General features: G+C 34.6%; 1 protein-coding gene across 6 annotated transcripts in view; it reads right to left on the reverse strand.

The window, feature by feature from the left end:
- Positions 1–13,175, reverse strand: part of LOC118735860 — a 548,047-nt gene that overhangs the window by 300,225 nt on the left and 234,647 nt on the right. For all 6 annotated transcript variants that reach the window (XR_004992653.1, XR_004992652.1, XM_036465840.1 and 3 more), the window contains exon 2: positions 6,766–7,276. The gene's annotated coding sequence lies outside the window, so the exon portion shown is untranslated. The remainder of the gene's footprint in view (positions 1–6,765; positions 7,277–13,175) is intronic.

Consider the following 13,175-nt stretch of genomic DNA (forward strand, 5'->3'; position numbering starts at 1 on the left):
TGTGAACTAGAATTCTACCGGTTTGCGTTTTAGCCGAACTAGTTCACTCACGTTCTATCCTTTTTCAATGTTAGCGACTGGTATTTTTAACATTGCGATGTCAATTGTCAGGCTATGCATCAGCATCTACTAGTATAAATACTAGTAGCATCATATCAGTTGATGAGATAGTCTGCAAATTCATGCCCCGTGAAAAGCATAAGTGTGCCTTTTTGCTCGCGACGCTCCAGCAGTCACAATGGCCGACAGAGCAGAGAACTCGCGTGGTAAGCCTGAGGTCCCAGGTTCAAATCCTGGCGCAGGGAAAAAATTTTATTTCTATTTTTTATTTTATTTTTATTTTTCATAAATTTATTTTTTTGTTTATGCTGTTTATTGTATTGTATTAAATTTAATAAAAAAAATATTTTTGTTTAAATTCTTTGTTTTTATATTTCTTCCTAAATGTTTTTTTGCAATGCACTTAGATTTTCAAATTTGTTAGTTATTTATAAATTGAATAAATTATTTTTACTTACATTTATTTAACTTTAGAAATGTTAACCACCTCCAAGCGGCCTCGAACCTGCGATTTCAGAATCAGAACCAGTAGTCTTCACGTGACGCCACAGCCGACATTTGTAAGAAAAGCAATTAATTCCGTTTTATTTTTGGCTTTGGCAATTCAAAGGCAGATGTCGCTGATCGCCTAGGTTATTTGAAATTGTCGAACTAGTAGGCACATACTAGTTAATGAACTAGTATTTTTTCTAACTGGTTTGGCTTTTCACTGCAGGGTACTAGCACGAGTCAGTATGCAAATTGAAAATTATGGTTTATGCGTTAAAGAGGTGAAAAAGTATTAAAATCTGTGGTGTCATATATAAAAGTCATAATTCCATTTATACCATTTTTTTTTAATTTTCTTCCATAAAATGTCAGTGAGAAATGGCTTTTTACACTTTGCCACAACAACCTAAGGCGAGTTTATAGAGTATCACGAACAGGAACTCCAAAGCTTTAAATATTTTACCTATAATGCGAACAGCTCTTTTCAAAAAATAAAAATAGGTAGAGTTATGTATAATTTTCTTACCAGATGCTAGAGACAAATAGATATTTATTTCTAAAAGAAATCGCCACAGCGATTAATGAGGAATTGTGTTTAAGGAACATGGTATAAAGCAAAAAGAAAAAAAAAAAAACCATAAACCGGCTGAGAAGTTCAAAAAATAATAACAAAAAAAAAACACTTCACTAACCAACTTTCTTTAGCAATTTAATTTAAGCTGTCCTACAAATCATATATATATATATATTATATTTATATTTGATTTAATATTTTGTTTCAGCATTATACAACTGGAGATTGTGGCTTGAATTTGTTGTTTATAGGAATGAATGTATAAAGCAGTTAGGTGACGGACAAAAAATTAGAACAAAAAAAAAGTTGAGTAACCGGGTCATTCGTTGTCCCAGTATCCGATGTTAGAATAAAAACCTTGCAAATACGTAAGTAAATGTGGAGTTAACACTTGGAAAACAGAGGTTAACGAAGCTAATAGGCAGTTTTTTCTCCTATTTCTTAATCTTGAGAGTGGATCCTTTGCATTTTCCTTGACATCAATTTTGCGGTAAACAGAACACTAGTTTTTTTTTTTTTAATTACAGTGTGCAGAAGAGGCAAGTCTAGAAGCGCCTCGAAATACACAAACGGTGTTGTTCTAATCACACCAGATGTAGCCATGCAGGCTAGTCTTTGACTTTATCTGAGCTAAGCCAGCGCGATTTCACTTCAGTTTTCTTCCACCAGATTTGGAAACGGCTTTGTAAATTAAATTTTGGATCTCATGCAGTTGGAGGCCTTGCGACTTTTGAATAGCTTTACTAGGTGCCGGTTTCAGGAGAGCTGGTCGGTAAAGATAATTCCCATATATCTAACTCTATTAGAGAAGTGTATATTTTCAGTTTAAAGAAATGGTTTTAGTTTGAACCCTTTGGAATGGAATGGAATTGTGAGTGGCCGGAAAAAACAAAAACAATTTTTTCAAGCACTCAGGATGTATTGCCGATTGTACTTAAGGTCTATAGGCAGGATTTAGTGGAAAGGGATATATAGGGGGATTGGGAATCCATTGCTTCTCTGCAAACTTACCAGTCTCCAAAAAGCGAACGTATCTCGTCCATCCTCAATACATCCGACCCAAAAATGTACCATCTGAGCCTGGTGAAGGCCGGACAGTAGCAGAGCAAATGTTCTGTGCTGTCCACATCCTGCAATCAGAGCTAGTAGATTATTCCTTCTTTGTCTGAGAAAGAATTTTGCTACCACCCTGTCAGGCCTTTTCAGGAAAGACTTAGTTATTTTTTTTAGGTGTCAATACCACACCAATAGCTCTCATGAGTTTTTCATATATATTTCCCGCTACGCTTGGCCCTTAAATTGGCTCAGGTCCAATTGGAAGCTCAAGATAACCGTAGTCTGGCACCCACATAAGTTCAAGGTAATTCAACCTTGTAACGCAATTCAGCCAGGTCCAGATTTTATGCAGTCGCCAATTATTCAGTCTGCCACTTCTGGTATTTCAAAGACTTCCGATTAAAAGACCGTTGCCATTACATCCAAAGCATTTTAAGTTACCGTCCAGATGCCATCCAGCTCCAGTACTATTTTCTCAAAATTGCCATTTAGGGGCCTTTCTTTGTACTGTGATTTGTGGATAGAAAAACTAAAAATTTCTAAACTAGTCATAGGTTTTTATCCAGCACTGTCCTACGTGTTTTATCTGTATTCAGTATTATTATTGCCCATATTTTTTTTTTATTTTTGTATAGCTTCTATGAAAATTGTGAACTAATTAATTTAATATTTTATGTTGTTGTTCTATGCACATGCATGTCAGCAGAAATGTTTGCTTTCAATTATTCGACTGCATGTCCATATTTCGCTTAACAAATTATTTGGTTGTCGCTGATTGCGATTCAAATTAAAGCAAAATATATATTTATGTATATGCACACATGCGTTATTATATTTAGTATATTCAAATATACTAGTAGTTTTGCATTTAGGTAGCCAATAGGCAAATTATATTCAAAATTTAACGCCAATAAACTAATCTGCATTCAAGTTTATGTATACCTATATGCATATGAGTGTATAATATGTATGTATATCAATTAGCAGTTGAAAACGGAAATATGCAAATCATTAATAACCAATTTTCTAAAACCTAAATCGTTTGTTAATTTTCTACTTAAAAATATGTATGTATGTATGTATTTCACATTAACATCATTTGGCGGCGGCGACATCAACAAACTAATATAGCAAATTTTATAGCAACATTTATCTGTTTTTAATGCGCTTGATGGTTGTTAATTTCTATTTTTTTTTGTTTGTCATTCATTTGCCGTTGTGAGTTGTTATGCCTAATTGTGTTATGCATTTTATTTTTATTTCAAAATTAAATGATTTTTTAATGCCACAAATTGGTAGATTATTGCAAAATTTCACGCTAAACGCGTGGCAAATGTGCGCCAAGGAATGCTTAATAAATATCTATGTAGATATGTACATGTGTGTGTATTTTGGAAAAGGCGTATAGCGTAAATATTTAAATATGTATGTATGCATGTAATTGCATATACATATAATATGTACATATGTATATCGTGTTGGTTGGTGAGCAAATTGTATATCTATTTACTAGGGCAGCCAATACCGGACACTGTTCCATGTTCCAGAACACCAAAATTTGGATTCAAAGTGAACTTGAGCCATTTGCACTCGGAAGTGAATTTCAGAACCAGCCTGAATAACTCTGTACTTGTTCAAACATTTTATGCAAGAACTGTGTAATAACGAAAAATCTTGTAGCAATTGCAAAGATAAGCTTTTACAGTGTGTTAAAGTTGTTTCTCATTTCCCGGGATTAGAATTTTTTGCATACCAAAATCCCGGGATTGTTAAAATGTGGATTAGTTTAAATAACCGGGTTGCTTCCACCTCTGCTGATCAACAACTTGGATGGAGCTCTAGGAAAGCTGGGCCAGTGGGCTGCTAAATTTGGTCTTAGAGTGAACCCAGAAAACACAGAATTAGTGCTATTTACAGGCATGAACAAGGTCCCTAACTTTGAATTATCAAATATGAATGGCCAAAGTCCACGATTATCCAAATGAGTCAAATATCTGTGAGTCATGCTGGGTCCCAAGCGTAATTGGGAAATAAATATAGAAGAAAGATTAAAGTAAGCGAGCATTGCCTTTTATTCCTGTATGCGGCTTTTTGGGAAGACATGGGACCTAATTCAGAAATTTCACGCTGGTTCCATGGTATGGTGGACAACGTTACAAAAGCAGGCTAATATTGTAAGTCTAGGCTGAGTTCGGAGGGCCGCATGCATCTGTACTACAGGGTAATGATAACTTGGTCTACGGATGCCCTCAATGTTATTGCAAACGTATTTCCTATAGACCTTCACGTGATGAACACCGCATCAGTATTTGCTGTAACAGTCAGAGAACTGGGTATATGGAAAGAAAAAACGATGAGAATGGCAGTATAATTTCCAATTGGCACCCGAGATTAGACTGTATACCGATTACATACGGCCTGAAATAGAATTCCACAGGCGTTTCGTGTTTATTCTACCTCTGGGAGCCAACTGGGTCGGGGAACTAGATATCACAGCTTGGATACAATATCTTTAAATCAATGTCTTTTAAAAAGTAGTGGTTTACGTCATGGCAAGAGGGCCGCCATTTGCAGGGACAGCCAGGTAGCCGTTATGACCCTAGTGTCTTTTACAACAAAATGGAAGCTGATTCAAAAGACTCAAAAGAACTCTTTTGAACGCAATAATTATTCAGCTCCAACTAGCTGCAGAGGAGGGTTCCACTTTGGCCTCGATCAAGAACCGGATTTCAACCCCAAGCGTAACTATTTATATATGCAGAAGTGTTTTTTCAGAAATTGGATCAAAGGTGGTGCATGGCGGCAGGCGGATATATCTAAATTTGTATGGCCCGTGCCCAACTCTAAGAGAACACTAAGCCTATTAGGAGAACCTAGACCTGACGTCGCATTGGCTGTCCAGACGGGCTGGGTATCGCCTAGAAGAACTTACGTTCAATATGCATGAACGCAAACGTACAGGAAAGAGTGGAGCACCTTCATTGCAGATTTTATTTAAAAAGCTACGAAAACTTGTAATACTCACTGTACTTGTAGTTGTATGTGTGTTTGTGTCAATGTTGGTGGAATGTGTCCAAATTAATTAGGCATGCCAATTTGCATTTTGAGCAAACAAATGAAACGACTAATAATTCAAGATTTCGAATATATTTTGCTAACAAAATAGATTAATCAATGATATTTGAATACTTAGTACATACTTATATACATACTTGTACAAATATTTCAATAATTTGGTTGCTAAAAGTGCCAATAAGATGCTGGGAGCTATTTCTATGCAAGTAGACATAATATTATTGGGTGAATGGGTGTATTTGTACTAGAGCTCTATTCATTTGGATTTCGTTCGTAAAGGTTTATATTTAAGTTATCCAAATCTACGATTACTGTGAATGCGTTTTCTAACGAAATTTTTTTTTCTGTCATTGTTCTTTTTTTTAGATATATTTGTGAGTCTGTGAAATATATTTGAGCTTTTCTGAATTATATTTGAGCTTTTATTAACTACATCTGAGTTTGCTTATGAACATTTGAGCTTTTTTTGTAGGTTTCTTTGCTTTTTTGAAATAGCCTCGAACTTTCTGAATTGCATTTTAATTTTACTGATATATATTTAAGCTTTCCTACATTATTTACTCTTTTCTGAAATAGTCTCGAGCTTTCTGAAACACATTTAAGCTTTTCTAAAATATGTTTGAATTCTAAACTTTTTTTAAATATTTTTCAGCCCGTCTGATACACATGTATTTTAGCTGTGTTAGCAGTTAAGCTTTTCTGAAATAAGTGTGCGCGTGTTTGAAAATAACTTGAGCGGTTTTTGAAATTTTTTGATATACATTTGAGGTTTTAATAGAAATTCTTTTGAGCTTTCCAGAAATACATTTGAGCTTTTATGGAACTCGTCTCAGTTTTTGTTCTGCAACGGATATGAGCTTTTATGAAATAAATTTAACTCATTTAAGCTTCTTTGAAATTGACTTATGATTTTCAGAATCTTATTTAGCTTTTATAACATTCATTTGAGCTTTCCTTCTTTTGTTTTGTATATATTTAAGCTTTTAAGAAATATGTTTGAGCTTTTGTATAATATGTTGAGCTATGCTTTCATGAAATTCGTTAAAGCTTTTCTGAAATTTCTTTTATAATTTTTTGAAACATATTTGAGCTTTCTTGAACTTCTTCCGAGCTTTTCTGAAAAAGGTTTGGGCTTTGATATTATGTATATTATTATTCATGGAATTCGCTAAAGCTTTTCAGAAATATGTTTTAGCTCATCTGACGCATCCTTTATTAAATTCATTTTGGGCTTTTCTCATGGGCTTTTAAGCTTCGTAGAAATGCATTTCAGCGTCCCTAAAATTATCTTGAGCTATTCAGCAATACTTTTGAGCTTTTCTTATGTGCATCTAAAAGCTTTTTTGAAATGAATGTAAATGTATACATAGGAACAAATCGAAAAATGTAAACCATGGAGCGCCTCTTTTCCAAGATTGTCTTTTGTTTTTTTATTCGTTTTAACATAGCTCACGTGTCGAGCTTTTATAAAATTGCACTTATAATTAAAACTGATATCAAATTTCACTTACCTTAAAAATTTTCAGCAGTCAAAATGCATTGCGGGCTGTCATAGATGTTCAAGTTGCTACAGCAAGGAACTGCTTACTTTCTTTCCTAAAATTTCGGTGACACTTTACAATTTGTTAGAGCGAACTACATTGTTTTGCACGAATTATTTGTTTCAAATGCCATTTTACACGAAATACAATTTTTTCCCCGTATTTTAGTTGTATTAAAATTTGTTCAAATATTTGCTTGAACCAACAATTTTTAGTATTTTTATGCTACACTTTTCTAACACCAGACACACTTGCTTCAGATTAATATTGTCTATGTAGTTTTGCGTTTAAATATTGCTTTCAATCTCTTTCTTCTAATTGAATTCGTTTTTATGTTTATTTTGTAATAGTGTTTTGTTTTTTACATAGAAAATTGCCGTACATACATACATACTAAGTACACACCCAAAAAGCGTTAGTAGAGAGGAGAGAAAATTTTACAGCAGACTTGGATCACACTTAATGACGTTTTCGATTTTATCTGGAACGATAGAAAAATAAAATTTTCTAATTATACTTTAAACCCATTTATATGTATAAACATAGTATGTACTATAAAATAAATTTTAAAATGTATGTAGTAGATACATAAATTTCCCTCACTTTCTGACAAAATTTCGCACCAACTTATTTAGCCATAAAAATAAGCACAAAGAATTTTTTTCTAATACCTAGCAAAATAAATGTAAAAAAAAATATAACAAAAAAAATGCCCACGAAAGGTGGTGGAGAAAAAATTAGTTTCGTTGCCTAGCCGCTTAGCAACAAGTATCTACGTAGACCGGCGCAAATTACCGGTCAAACATTTGACCACAGAGTGTCCATATGTACTTACATACTCGCATGTACATATGTATGTACATATTTATATACTGGGACAGCTGTTCGCTGAACCGTTTCAACCAGTGCGTACAAGGAAACAACGGAACATAAAACTATAACAAAAAATAACCATTGGCACATTTATAGTAGAACATAAATAAATTAAAAGCTTCAAATATATGTACTGCATAGAAACGCAAATTTGTAGTAGAAATATGAACTTGCACAAATCAACATATGAACATTAAGGTGCATCACTGTCCAAACAAAAAAATCGGTACTGTTTTTCCATGGCACTTATTTACCTAGTCTATAATAGTTTAAGATTACCGCCAAAACAATGCGAGAAAATATTAAAATTTATGTACGTGAGCTGGATCGAATTGAAAATAGCAACAAAAATCTAGTTTTTTATTGATAAATAACAATAAAAAAAAAAACAATCGAAAAAATCAACACAACTTATAGCAGAGTTTTAGCTTAAAATGGTCTACATAAAAAACTTTTAAAAATTTTATCAACGAAAACAAAATAATGAGATTTTTGGAAGTATTTTAAAATAGGTCCACTTGACGTAAATGTTACTATTTTTCGGAAACATTTTGATGAAAGTGAAAACTTTTTTCGGTGATGCATCCTAATGTACATATGTACATAGGTATGTATATTCAAAGAAAAACTAATTACTGACAGCTTGCGTTGGCTCGATTTTTACGCTGGTCAACTTCGTACATAGGCTATTTGTTTTATTTTATTGTTATTCTTTTTTTTTCTAGACTAGCCACCATAGTTGTATGTAGTAGCATTATCTAAGGTAGCCAAATGTCGTATTATTTATTTATACGGAGTTATGTAGGTTGAAAATAGTATATATCTCATAGATGGCGAGTGCCGCTATGGCTAAGTGGTTAGAGGTGCGTACTAACACTCCAAGGGGCCAGCGATCGAACCGAGCTGCACAGCGTTCTATTTGGGAAAACAGTTTTCAAAATCAATTAGCTCGAGAACGAAGAGAGATAGCTAAATAGATATAAGAGAATTTTTTTAAGATTTTGAGAAGCAGAATTCAGATAAATAGTTTCGTTGGTTCAAATTGAGAAGGTTTTACATTTTTTTTTTCTCTTTTTGACCTGAAATCAATTTGCAATAAATCAATTTCTATGGATCTGAAAGCCAAAAAAATGCACTTAAAGTTTGTTTTTCAAAATTCATTGCATGCTTGGTTTGGGTAAAAAAAAAAAAGAAAAAAGTAAACATTTTACTTTGAACATCGGTTTTGAGGTAGAAGTAATTTTCCAATCAACCAGACCCTTAAAATGACCGGCAAAGCAAAATATTTATATTTTTTTACCTAAAAATTGTTTGTAATAAACTTACAAAGAATGCGTTTATGACCATGAAAATGGATTCCTTGACGGAAGAACAGCAAAAGTATGTTTTTGAAACTTTATAAAGTTCATTGCATGTGGTTTCATTTTGAAAAAAGTAATTCATGTACCCTGTCCGTATTATGTCTGGGACTTATGGTCGAAAAATGTGTCAGGTAGACGGAAGAATTTTCTTATGCCTGGATAGTCTCGAGAGATCACCTGCCACCAACTAACCAACATATCTATATTTGCATAAAATCTACGGTGCAGAAGCATGGATAATGACAACATCTCATGACGCAGTATTTGGAGGCTTCCAGAGAAAGATTCTGCGGAAGATGTACAGGCCCTTATGCGTTGGGGACGGCGAGCACCGAATACGATGGAACGATCAGCTGTATGAAGTTTACGGACATAGTGCAGGTAATTAAATACAGAGGCAGGGTTGCCACTCTGGTAAATTATTACAAAAATTTATAGAAAACATTTGGGTTTGTGATAGGTAAATTTTTTTCATTTTAGTAGGTTTTGTATTTTGTTTTAAAAACAAATAGAACTTTTCGTTCCCGCTTCATTTGTCATCGTTATCTTTATATCGAGCCCTAACCGCCAAAAAGATGTAAGCGAAATTTTTTTTTCAAAATTTTCTCTTTAATGCAAAAATGTTCCTGGAGCATCTAGATGCATTTTTGCATCAAAATTAAAATGTTGTAATTGTTCGCAAAAAAATTAAAAAAAAAAAATCAGCGGGAATTTTTAGCTGCACATTGTTGGGTATACCAAAATTCCATTCGTTATAAAAGTGCATACGCAAAAATTTTCTAAAAATTTATATTAAAAAGTTCCAAAATTAGACGAAGTTTTTTTGAATTTTTCAAAACGTTGTTTATTTTTAGCTTGAATCGTTGATTTTAATGGGCTTGGTTAAGGCGCAAACAATATTCTTATACAAAAAAAAAAAAAACATTTTACTGGAAAAACGTTGTGGTGAATATTGAAAAAAAAACACCAAGCGGCTTTTTGAGTCACTGTGTTTGTCTCCAGTTGAAGTTTTTTCAAATGAAGAATAATGGCCTTATTCATGAAACATAAAATGATTTAAAGAGCTCTATAAAGTGGCACTTTCTTACAAATTTTCGATTTATAAAACAGTCAAAATATTTTTTTTTTACGAATTTGGGTGTAAGACTATAAAGTTTCAGCTTTTGCTCCGAGGAATAATTTCCAAAGCAACGTCAAACGACATCTGTCCCTCATTGGCAAAGACCCGTAGACATTCGTTCCATCACTAATTTCTTCACCAGAACCACGTATTGGTTTCATTTCTATGAAAAGCGGGTATGTCGGAAGCCTCTAATACGGTATCACAATGGTCTCATGGCGGCCTAAGTGTGCCACCCTCCCAGTGCTGAATGGTGTGAACCCATACATGGTGTGAACAATTGGCGAAAACTCACAAATGAGAGTGGCAGTTGGCAAAGTTATACGAACAAAGAACAGGGAAAAACTTGTATGTACATATTGGTGTAAATGGCTAGCCGCCCACGCAAGTGTCAAATGGTAGTCATGTGTTCACTAATTTTTTTCGTGACATAGTCAAATTAATTATTCGCACGGACAGGCCTCTAACTATTAGTTGTTGCACTCAAACAAACAAAGAGCCAGCCGTTTGTTTGCTGACGACAACAGAGTTATATATTTTTTATCTATGTATGTTTTATTTTATTTTTTTGCAGACGGCAAACAATTTTAGTGACAAGTAGGCAAACTAAAATGTACTCAAACTGATAGACATCAAACTAAAGTTAAAACGTGTAGCCGCCAATATAAATAATTGTACAAAAATATGCAGACAGGGGACATAAAGAAATCAATGACCGCCATTCGTGGCAGACAGCTATTGAGATTATTAGTACTTAATTTTTTGTTGACATTTTTTTTTTTTGCAGTTAGACGTTTAAATTAATTTTAATAGCTGGTTTAGAAGTGAACGTGACTAATTGTAGGAAACTAAGTAAATTTATTTATGCGTAAACAAATACCTTTTAAACCTAAAAGTCTTGACTACTTCAACAATATAACATAAACAGCTGCTTATCTCAATGTCGTACTTTCACAAAATGCGCGTTCAATTTGGTGTTATGTAATAAATTTTTCGGCGCTCATTTATTAGCTCTAGCCAAGTTGCGCTACACTTTAGCTAGCCGCTAATGATGCACTAATTACATTTACAATCCCTATATATTTATCCAAATAAATTAGTATAGTGTTGCTTATTAAAGCTTCTGCCTCGCACCACATGAATTATTGACCCAGTCCGGCATGGATTTCCATTGAAATGATGCAATCGACACAGCCAAAATTAGATGCGTGTAAATATTTGAAAGCGAAAAAGTTGGGGTAGGTTGATAAAGCAGCAAATTTAATTGAATTGACGAAAGCAAATTACTGATTGCAAATAAAGGGTATGTCTGTACAGATGTTTGTTGTGTGGATTGAGGTATGAAAACCGACCGAAATACAGCACACGAAAGTAGAATGAAGTATGTAATAAGTACTTTCACTTGAGACGCTTGAACTTCATTGAGTTTCGGTTGAGATGTCGAAAGACACTAATTTTTTTAGAGTAAAAGCTCCGTTTTCTTGGTTAAAACTTGGCTAAAAAACTAATAAACGGATTTTAATAAAAAATTTCCGCAGCACTTATATTCCTTGGATCTGTGCCACGCATATAGGCTATATTTTAATCCGCTAGGTGGCGCATGAGTCGTAGTAAGTATTAAAAAAAATGTATTTATGGTCCGATTTTGATGAAATTAGCAACTGCAGGTGTGATCAGAAATACGACAAATCGATCTACTAGGTGGCGCTAGAGTCGAGTTATTCATAAACTCCGTATTTATGATCAGATTTTAATGAATCTAGGAACCTATACTGGGATGGGTGGAAAATAATTTTACGAAAAATTAGTCCGCTCGAGTCGAGATATTCATAAAATCTGTATTCAGGAGTAAACTCCACTCTCGACGTACGAAAACCACACGCAATAAGCCATTTATTATGCCCGAGCTGGTATATGGCGCCGAGCATGAGAAAGATATTGCGTAAGATTTACGGGTCCTTTCGCATTGACGACGGCGAGTACTGCAGACGGTGGAACGATAAGCTCTTTCGATCTTGAGTGGCATAGTGCAGCGAATTAAATACAACGGCTCCGCTTGCTTTGCCATGTCGTTCGAATAAACACCGACGCTCCAGCTCTGATACTATTCAACTCGGAACCCGCTGTTTGTACAGAGGAAGAGGGAGAGGTCCACTGCCATCCATTCTTACTCACCTCTTAAGTTGGTCGTAGGTTCTCCAGGTCTGTCTGGTAATCCTATATGTTCCACTGCGGCTCCACCTCTGTGTGGTTATCGAGTGACAAATTTTGGTAATTCTGCTTTTGATTTCAACGAGCGAGGAGGCACCCATGACCATCGCAAAGAGCACATTTAATCAGAACCGTATCTCGCAACTTCACCCGCTGTCTCAAATCCTCGTTTTGGTTTCTATATTCTGGTACCCATAAATTGAGGTCAACTCTCTCGCTACAGTCTTGCACAGAGTGCGACGTAACCAAAACGGAAGATATAGCCTGACTGGCTGCCTGGCTATCCAAGCAACTGATCATCTGAGTTTCTCTGGCATGCATGGTGGCCTCTTTAATTGCCAAGGTTTCCCCTTCGAAAGTCTTGCGTGGTCCGATAAGCGAAAGAACTGGTTCAGTGGAGAGGGGGTGATATTAAAATTTTCACTGTTGATACGGAATTTAATGAGAAAATAGAACGGAAATCTTTTCGCGAAATCCTAGCCAGTTGGCGTATTCTCATTGGTGTTCGGACTTGTCAGATGTCTAGGCAAGCTTAACCAAGGTGAGAGCAAGGCATATGTAGTGTCTCGGTATGAGAGGGCACTATGTTTTTGGAGAAAATTTCACTTACAAAAAATTCTAAGTTATAAAACTCTTGTTTTTCAAAGAAAATAATATTAAAGAAAAATTTATATGAGGGGTCTTTTGGAATTTTAGTCTGTCTGTCCGTATGTATGTTTGTACGCGCATCACTCGAAAACTAATGGTTGGAATTGAATGTGGTTTTCAACGATGTATTGCCAGAGATCTAACTTAAAATATAAAAAAAGAAAAAT

Source organism: Rhagoletis pomonella, unplaced genomic scaffold, assembly GCF_013731165.1.
Source record: "Rhagoletis pomonella isolate Grant_MI unplaced genomic scaffold, Rhpom_1.0 Rhpom_scaffold_00003, whole genome shotgun sequence".
Taxonomy (NCBI): domain Eukaryota; kingdom Metazoa; phylum Arthropoda; class Insecta; order Diptera; family Tephritidae; genus Rhagoletis; species Rhagoletis pomonella.